Below are 10434 nucleotides of genomic sequence, written 5' to 3' on the forward strand. Positions count from 1 at the left end.
CTAATATATATTTTGGCATAAAACAAAATTTTAATTTGTTATAAATTATATGAAATCTTATTTTAATTTTAATTTCAAATTTTCTTTAGTAAACAGGGACGTAATTATACATTGACCATAAAAAGAAATCATAATTAATATGTGTTGTTTTATTCATAAATAAATAAAATATTTAAATTTATGTACTTCAAGGGCGATTCAGGGCTACAACACCTTTTAACGGCTCAGATATATACATCTTTTTTTTTTACGAACATATTTTCAACAGGAACTTGTTGGGGACGTGTTGTATGGGATGCATTGTATGAGTAGAAAATTTCATGATAGGAGCATGGTGAGGACGTCCGCATCAACATGACCAACAATGTGTGAGAAAACATTTCATGATGAGAGCGTAATAGCTCGTTGAGGAAGGCAATGATGGGATTTACGATATGTGAACTTACAAGGGGTTCATTATGGACATGTTTTAAGGCCAACAATATGAACTAGTTTCACCAATTAAGCATCATCGTAAGGCAAATGTGTGTGAATGAGATTCAAACCAAATGGTATTGGGTTCAAATATTGTTCAATTAAAGGTCCATATTTGTTTTAAGGCCAACAATATGAACTGGTTTCACCAATTAAGCATCATCGTAAGGCAAATGCGTGTGAATGAGATTCAAATCAAATGGTTTTGGGTTCAAATATTGTTCAATTAAAGGTCCATATTTGAACAAAATTTATTCACAATGAACTTCAATAAACAATACGAGCATATTACCCTATGAAAATAAATAATGACCAATTTTTTCTAATTTATATTGCTATAGTGCTTATAAAGTTGTATATAAAAATGTGTCAGTGTTGTTTTGAGAAGATTTAAAGGAAAGAGTATGAAGAAGGTGGACCCGTTGATAGAAGATCTGATTAAGTGAAGCTGTCTGAGCCAGGCCAGCAGTGCCAAACCCAACAGAACCACGAGACAGACCAATAACGACCAGAGAACACAAGAACGAGCCACTTAGCTATAAACAGGATGAAAGAGTATCAAAGCCAACCACTACATAAAAGCAGACCTAAGGAAATATCCAGTTTTCTATTATCTCCAACCATCCCAGACATGTCTAGAGGCTAATCTTTATCAAGGGTCAAGGATCAATAACCGAGCCTTATCAATTGACCGGCCCATATCGACCAAGCTCAATCAACTAAGCGGATCTCAACAAACTGAGCTGATCTTGCTGACCCAAAGTCAATTAAGCCTAACCGATCAAGCCATAAAATAGTTTGATGATAGGCTTGCCCAAGTAGAATACCAAAAATATCTCAATACGGACCCCTTTAAAGCAGGTACAAAATTGTAACACCACGATATTGTACACTATCATCTATAAATAGGAGAATCATTTTATGAATAAGACATGATTGATTACGATTCACTCTCTCTCCTTCTATCTCAATCTCAATCTCTCCTTATTTACACTCTATTAATTGGATGTGATTCACAAATCAATCATGATTTAACATCATAAAAGATTCGATGAGCGTGGAAAGTGACACAAATAATAAGAGGATCAACCTAAGGAAAAGAAACCCACAATAATGGCACAAACAACATGGAATGTACTGGAGAGTTCATAGCCCAACCGATGCAGAAGTAGAAGCATCAAAAGTTGGATGTCATCTAAGACACACTGACCCGAGGAAGAAAACAACATCCCTGATGAAGGCATGGTGCCAAATGATGGAAGAGTCTCCATAACTTTTGAAAGAGAATGTATCCCTTAGTAATTCAACAACATTGAGTAGGTATCAATCGATCGACATCAATTTAGGTGCACTAAGGCTCTCCGACAGTCCGAGAATGCATTTTCTCAATAAATCACTAACGTCGAGCCCTCATAACCATTCCAGATCCCGACATTGGAGTCTTACAAAGGGTAGATCGATCTGACTGACCACATAAGCTTATTTGAGTCGACTGTGTGCCTGGTAAGGATCACTAACACACTACAGTGCAACCTTTATTTCACCACATTGAGAGAGTCGACCCTCATGTGGTTCAATGGATTATTGTTATGAGTAATCACATCATTCGATGACTTCAAACAAATGTTTGTTGTGTAATTTTCCAGTACCTTGAGGCCATATAAGAACTCACATTCTCTTATATAGCTTTAATAGGGACAGAGCAAGAATCTGCGCTAGTTTATCACTCACTTCTAGAAGAAGATGTTCAAAGTGTTAAACCTGGAGCCTGCAGTCATGCATGCGGCCCTTGCTCAAGGGTTGAAGGACCATTCTAATATATGTTGGATCTGTGCAACTGAAAACACTAGCTAAGTTGTTAGAGTTGACCATCAATTATATATCGATCGAGAAGTAAAACTATAATAATGCTTACTCTATAGTAGAGTCTTTCATCCATCACCTACGGAAAAGGGCCGTTTAAGGTGAGGATGGAGACCGATGACATGACTCGCGTCCTTTCACCCTTCTTTGATATAAAGACACCTGCAGCCCGAAGCCATAGGCTCACAAACTAATTGACACAATAAATCACTGAGGGAGTTAGGTCCGGAATACTGGCTTACAAAGCCTTATTGACATCATTTAAAACTATTTACAAAGAAATTTTCCTTTACTCAAAAAAGGAGGATTGACATAGATACCACTTAATTTGTAACTGATGATCAGTTTGATACGACGAGCACTCGCTGCCTCACTACAAAGCACCCAAAATAAATTTTTGAGAGTTTCAACGGTTGATATAATAAAGGCCATATAAAAAAAAGACTACTTTAAGAGAGCCCAACCGATGAAGACTGGAGCTTACTTTCGAGAACTCAAGAGTAACGCGCATATCCAGGAACATGGGAACGAAGCGGTGGAAGAGCTGATCAAGACAAAAAAACTAAAGGAGTTTGTGGCATCAGAAGTAAAGACCCAACGACAAGGGAAGGCACTGATGGAGGAAATATCGAACAAGGCAATCTAAGCATGTGAAATACACACTGTTGGCATAGTTCTCACCATTTTTGGAAAGGTGAAGACTCATAACGTCGAGCAAGTCTTAAGAAGCTTCAGCCAGTAGAACTATGCACAACCACCATTATGCCAAACAAAATGAAGCACACATCGTTCCATTACCTTCACTAACAGAGGTTTTCCCGCTAATACAAAAACGCTATAGCATCACCATGTTGATATGCAACAACTAGATTGATAACACTCTCATCGACATTGGTAGCTCCGTGAACATCATATTCAAGTCAGTTTTCAATAAAATGGGCCTCAACAACTACCGATAGATAGCAACAATCAACCCACTTTATGGATTTTCTAGTGAGATGAAGGATGTACTGGGAACCATCGTTGTGCCTATCACTTAGAGAGAAAAAGAAAAGTAATTCACAAACATGACAAACATCCTAGTGGCCGACATACCATCAACTTACAACACTATATTTGAACGTCCCCTGCTCAACAATATCAAGACAATTACCCTAATATGCCATGTGTTTGTGAAGTTTTCGAGAGACAAGGAGGTAATCACTGTCTATAATGATCTCAAATAGTCACATACATGTTACCTCTGGGCAATCAGAAGCATCAACATGAATTTCTAGAGCTCGACAACCTGCTAGAAGGGGTCTTGAGACCAATAGGACCACCCATCGAAACTTGACAACTAAAGGAGAAACTGATAATTTTTTTTTTTTTGCCAAGTGAAATTTTTGATACATGATACAAAAAGGTGTTGATCGACACCCTCCAGAGCCACCAAGATGTTCTTGCCTGGTCTACACTAAGTTGTCTCTGATACCGATCAACATCACATGGCACTGCTTGAATGTCAACCCAACATTTAGACATCGGTCATCACTATGGCCAAATCAATTCGAAAGGAGGTCCAAATGGTGTTGGAGGCCGGCTATGTTAGAGAAGTCCAATTTCCAACATATGTAATGAACCTTGTTATGGTGCATAAGTCAAATGACAAGTGGAAGATGTGCGCGGACTTCATCAATCTGAACGTGCGTTTGTTAGAAGAACAACTACCCTCTGCCACTAGGGGTGTAAACAAGCTGAACTAGAGCGAGCCTAATGCTTGTTCGTGTTTGGCTCGTTTCATTTTTTTTCTTTTGTGTCTCATGTTCGAAATGACGCATGAATTGCTTGTTCGTATTTGACTCGATTTAGATTTTTTGTTCGAATTAAGCTCGTGTTTAACTTGACTCGAAATAATTATTTATTAACAATGAATAAATCCTATAATATACTTAAATTATAAAACTTAATTTTTATTTTAAAACCAACATAGCTTAAGAGGCTGGTGGGGCCAGTAAAGCTATGGGTAAAAATGATTTGTTTCCTTTTTGGAATTGGGTAATGTGGGACTAAACCAGCGTCTTCAGCTGGTGATGGGAAGGGGAAGCGGGGCCACGCGGGTTTACTTATGTAGGAAGCGGGGCCACACAATTCTTATCTTTTCACATGTTATATATATATATATATATATATATATATATATATATATATATATAGTTTTTTATAGATGGGATAGCTCGGCTGGCAGGCTTGGAGAGGGGTAGATATTTGGGAGATTTTTTTTGGGCATTTATATACATACCACCTAATTCTTATGTATTTACATATCCAATAGATTAATAATTTGTTTTTTTATTTACAATACTAACTAAAATTTTTAAAATTTTTAAAATTTTAATATTTTTAAAATTACAATGTATAAACTCAATATATAAATATTATATTAATTTTATTTATGTATTAGTTAATTAATTAAAGCCAAATCGAGCCGAACACAAACGAACAAACTTTTGTTCGTGTTTGACTCATTTAATTAACAAATGAATTGAACACAAGCTACTTAACGAGTCAAAAACGAGCTATCCTATGACGTGTCAGCATACTCGTAGACGCAAAGGTCGGTCATTTCATGATGAGCTTCCTTGACACCTCCGACTTCCACCAGATCGAAGTACTTCTGACTTATGTTAAGAAGATTGCATTCATCACCAATGAGGGTGTATATTTCTATAATTTAATGTATTTTGAGCTAAAAAATGCTGACACTACTTATCAATGAATTATAGATGTAATCTTTGCAAAATAGAAAAAAAAAATATTGAGTCTTATGTGGATGATATCATAGTAAAAAATGGAACACCAGAGCAACACATGAAAAGACCTGAAAAAAACCTTCAAAACCTTAATAAAATTTAATATAAAGCTCAATCTGCTTGAGTGCATTTTTGGGGCATCCACAAACAAATTCTTAGTTTATGTCCTAACCTCACAGGGAATAAAAGCTAGCCCAAAAAAGTTAATCAATACATTGTCCCCCTAAAATATAAAAAATGTTAAAAAAAAGGACCGATCATGTTTCAGGACATAGCCGATTCATCTCAAAGTTAGGCAACAAGTGCGTTATTTCTTATGAAACCCTGAGGAGAGCAAAGAACTTTGTTTTGTCGAAAGAATGCGAACAAGCATTCAAGAAGTTAAAAGATTCCCTCGTGTCAGCACTGATCCTCCAAAGCCTAAATTCAAACAAAGAACTCTCCCTATGCTTAACGCCATCAACATGATTTTAATTTGAGATGAGCTAGAAGTAGTTCTTTGCCTACTATGTTTGCCAAGTTCTCCAAGGTGTCAAACTCAGGTATCTGTTTATAGAAAAATTAACATTTTCCCTTGTTATCTTTCCCCGCAGGCTTCACTTGTATTTCAAGATGCATCTAATCAGGATCATCACTGACCACCAGCTCAAATCTATCCTCACTTTGTCAGAGCACTTCAATCACTTCTTAAAATGGGCAGCATAGCTCAGTGAATTTGTTCTCTTTTACATGCCTCGGACTGCCATCAAAGCAAAAGCAATAGCTGATTTTTTTGCCAATTTTTCAAGCCAGCAAACTAGGCAAAGAAATGGCGACCGATTGCCAAACTTGGGTCTTGTGTATTGATGGAGTGATGTGGCTAACAATGTACTATTTTTAGCTATATTTTATAATGATATTCCAATTTAAAGGTATGTTTTCTTGTGTTTTTGGTTGTGGGTACATCAAATTGAAGAATTTAGAGTGATTGAAGCAAAATGAACAAAAATAGACCAAAATGGAGCAAACCGAGACACACCGGGGCAATGTGGGCCGAAACCGGGCACTTAAGTGCTTGTGCCCGACGCTTAAGCGCCCAAACATGGTACTTAGGCTCAGACAGAGAGGAGGGCGCTTAAGGCCCCAAAAATCGGCACATAAGCGTCAAAGACGGTTTTCAACATATCTTCTAGAATATACATCGGATTTGGAGGATTTTTGAAGTGGTGCTTCGTGTGTCTCTTGGGGAATTCATTAAAAATGATAAAAGAGACTTTAGAGAAGGATTTGGGGCAGTTATAAGGACATTTTTGAATACTTTTGAAGAAGCACTTGAGGCACCCTTTGGAAGATTTATTGATTATGGACACTTTTGAAGAGACACTTAAGCACCTCTTGGGAAATTATAAATAAGGCTTGAAAATGTTTTTAAAAGGACTCCTGAACTATTGGAAGAGGAGAAGAAGGCTTGGAGAAGAAGAAGAAGGTTTGGGTGAGAGCCCCAAGTGGGGCGACAAGGTGAGAGAGAAAGAGAGAGAGTGAGAGATTTTTTTCTTTTCTTTTCACTTTATTCTTAGAGATGATTATTAGGAGATTGCTTTTGCTATGCAATGAGAGTTTGATTTCCATCAAAGATAAGTATTTTCATTGTATTTTGATTTGAATCAGTAGTTTGTTTTTTTGGTTTCAAAGTCTTGTTCAGAGAAAAGTTGTTGTTGTTTCTCCATGTGTAGTGAGTAGTTTTCTTCACTCTTCCCTCTTATAATGAATTGGTATGCATGTGTAGGATATAAAATTGAGTAGAGTGAAAATATATTGTGATGATTTTACTTTGTTCTTCATTTACATGTAAGCTTGATCAACTTGCATGTTAAAATCTGTTGTGAGATCATGCAAGGTCTGTGATAGTGTTGCCTCAATCAACTGTGGTAGAATTACATGAGATTGTATGGATGAGAATGTAGTACATATGGTTGAGTGCAAATAAATAGGAAGATAATCTTTGATGGGTTTATAATTAGAGGACTTTAGTGTGATTGGCTAAAACCCCCAAGTTGGTTCTTAGTTTTAGGTCTTAATATTAGATGTTAGCCTTAATGTGATGGGATGAGGGGGCTCTAGAGTGAGAGCTAGTATCTCCCTTGTATAACCAGTTTTTAGGATTCTTAAACTATGAATTAGCCAATGTTCTTTATATTACTTGACTGAGGGTAAAAAATATATTTGCTTCTATTTGTCACAATCTCTCTCACTACTTATTTTAGTTTTATACATGTCACTAATTTCATTGCAAGAGGAAGTGTACTTTTAATATATTAAACCCTAATTTTTTATTTTCACTAAGTGTTTTAGTTTAGGAGTAGAAGTAGTGTTGTAGTGATAATTGTAGGATATAATCAAAGCCAAACCTTTATCAACATTACAAATTAGGGCGTGTTATTCTAAATCAGAACTTCTCTTGAAAGCCGCCGTGATTAACATCGATCTCCATGGGATTGATATTCGGGGCTTAATCAAAAAGCTCTATATTACTTGATAACGATACACATAATTGCGTAGAATCCCTACTATTTAATGATAAAATTGAAACCTCACTTTGTTTGGGATCAAGTTTTTGGCACCTAGTGGTGTCAACTTCATAAATCCTTACATATAAAAAATATCGGGATCATGTAGCATCTAATTAAACCAGAACAAAGCTCGTTCATGCTTTAACAAACATAACTTAGGTTCTTCTGCACTACTTTGATTGCAGTTGGATTCAAAGTTACCAAAAATCAAGCCGAGTATGAAGCTCTGACAACATTTTACCTAAATATGGGTGCTAGTTACCTACTAGAGAAGTCTAACTCATAGTTGTCAGTTAATCAGGTGAGCGCAAAATTCAAGGTTAGAGACGAGATGATTACCAAATATCTCAACAAAGCTAAAACAAAGATAGGAAGATTCAAGGACTTCAAGATTGAGCATATCTCCCGAGTGGACGTGACATTTCTCCTATTCAAGTGCATCCTCTTGGGGGAGTGTACGCTCCAAAGACTCGACTATCTAACTATAAAAGCATTTGAGGTGATGGAGCTGGGAACCAAAAAGAGTTCGGTGGAACCATGCATTTTGTACCTTAAGACTAGCAAAGTCTAGGAAGAAATAAATAATCTGAAATGTTTCAAGATAATGTCATGCCGATACCTTTTGACCCAAATCTCGAGGCATGACACATATTTAGAGTTTTTTTTTGTGCGAGGAATGTTCAAAATTCAATTAAAAATCACATAGAATTTAGATTTTAGTAAACTAACAGTCAAATTGACCGTCTTGATGAGACAAACCAAACAATAACAAAATTGGTCTAATCCGAGTCAAATCAAGCCAGATCAAGAGGTTAAATCACTTTTGGAAGCATTTATTAGATTATTGGAAGGTCAAACAAAATCAAAATATGACAAGCTTATAACCAAATCAATCTTCTCTGTAAGACAAATCTAACAAACCTAAGATTGCTTAATTTTGGCATCATTAGGACACTCAAATGTTCAACAAACATCTTCTGATTGGGGAAATCTCTCCGAGTTGTGATAGCGTGGTCAGAATTCTTGCCTTATTTACAGAAAAACCTCTTTCAGACTCTATAAATAAAGCTCTACCCCCTCTTAAGAGGAGAGTGGAACAGGGGGATATAAAAAGATAGGAGCTTAAAGAAGGAGTGAAAGCTCATGATATTTTTTGAACAGAAGATCCAACAAATTACTCTCTCTTCCGCAACCATCGACCACCAATGACTACAACCTGCCATCCAATTTCTACCATTGTCATTCATCCTCTACCGTCCACCATCATCAGCCGCCGTCAACTCCTTGCAGCAAAGTCCCTTACGGAGTCACAATGTCCTATGCAAAATTCTAATGTGCACTACAAAGTAGCGAAGCATCTGACGGGACAATACATCATCCAGTACATCGTGCAATGACACACCTCAAAGACGATGTAATAATGCACCCCAAGAATTGTGACTTTCTTCGAACTCATACAGCTCTCTCCTTACAACCCACCACTACGACTTATGTGACTAGCTACGACATACGTGGTCCGCAACTCGTGTTGCTCTTGACTCTGCCCTTTGTGGCTTACAAACGTCATCACAACTTATCACTATGACCTATGTGACCAACTAAAGTCTAAACTGTCAATAGCTCGTGCAGCTCTCGACTTCGTCCTCTGCTAGCTACTGACATCATCATAGCTCACCACTACAGCCTATGTGACCAAACTACGATCTACATGGTCCACAACTTGTGCAGCTCCTGACTCCAACTTCTATAACCTTGAGCGTCATTGCTGCTCACCACAACAACTTATGTGATCGACTATGACCTATGTGATCCACAGCTTGTGAAGCTCCAGACTTTATTCTCTGCGGTCTATGGACGCCATCACAACTCACCACAACGACCTACGTAACCAACCATGACATATGTGGCTTGCGGCTTCTGCAACTCCAAACTTCTGCCTCTCCGGCCTACATACCTTACCACAGCTCCCTGCTATAGCCAACGCGGCCCACTGACCACGACTTTATATATGCTTAAAAATATAAGATAAATATGGACGAAATAAATATTCAATAATTGTAAAGTCACACTTATCAACGCAAGTATACATATCGCTCAAGTAATATAGGGCTCTAATGGAGTCCTAGATATCGATCCCACAGGGAGTGATTTAGAACTGCGAACTAAGATTTTAGAAAAACAATACTTTAATCGCAACGACGAAGTGTTTATCTGTCACTAACAGGAAATTGAAATAAATAGGTAAATTTAATAACTATTAAATAACTAATGATACTAAGGAGGGTCTAATTGTGATATTCAATATATAAGAAAACACCATTCTTCTTATCAAGAAATTATAGTAAATGGATAAAGTGAATTAGTTCAATTTATATTGTGCCAAATAGGAGCATACCTATTCTTTACCCTTTGGTCCGGGCATAAAGAACATTGACTAATAAGAATAACGAATATTGACTAATCCAACGCTTGTTTACTGAATCTGCGACTAGGCTGGGAGGATCCCGGCTCTCTTTTTGGAGCTCCCACGTTCCCATCACCTGAGGGCTAACATCTACACTTTAGCACCCAAATGATATGACCGAATTAGGGATTTTAGTCTGTCACTCTAAAATCTCCAATTCTACGCCCGATAATATTATTTCCCTATGTATTTGCACCCAACTTCCAAGGGCTTTGACCGCCCTGAATCTTGGATGTAATCTTCACTCTAGTTGTAAAACTCAACATATTTTAACAAATCAATTGACCAGATT

Source organism: Phalaenopsis equestris, unplaced genomic scaffold (genome assembly GCF_001263595.1).
Source record: "Phalaenopsis equestris unplaced genomic scaffold, ASM126359v1 Scaffold000064, whole genome shotgun sequence".
Lineage (NCBI taxonomy): Eukaryota > Viridiplantae > Streptophyta > Magnoliopsida > Asparagales > Orchidaceae > Phalaenopsis > Phalaenopsis equestris.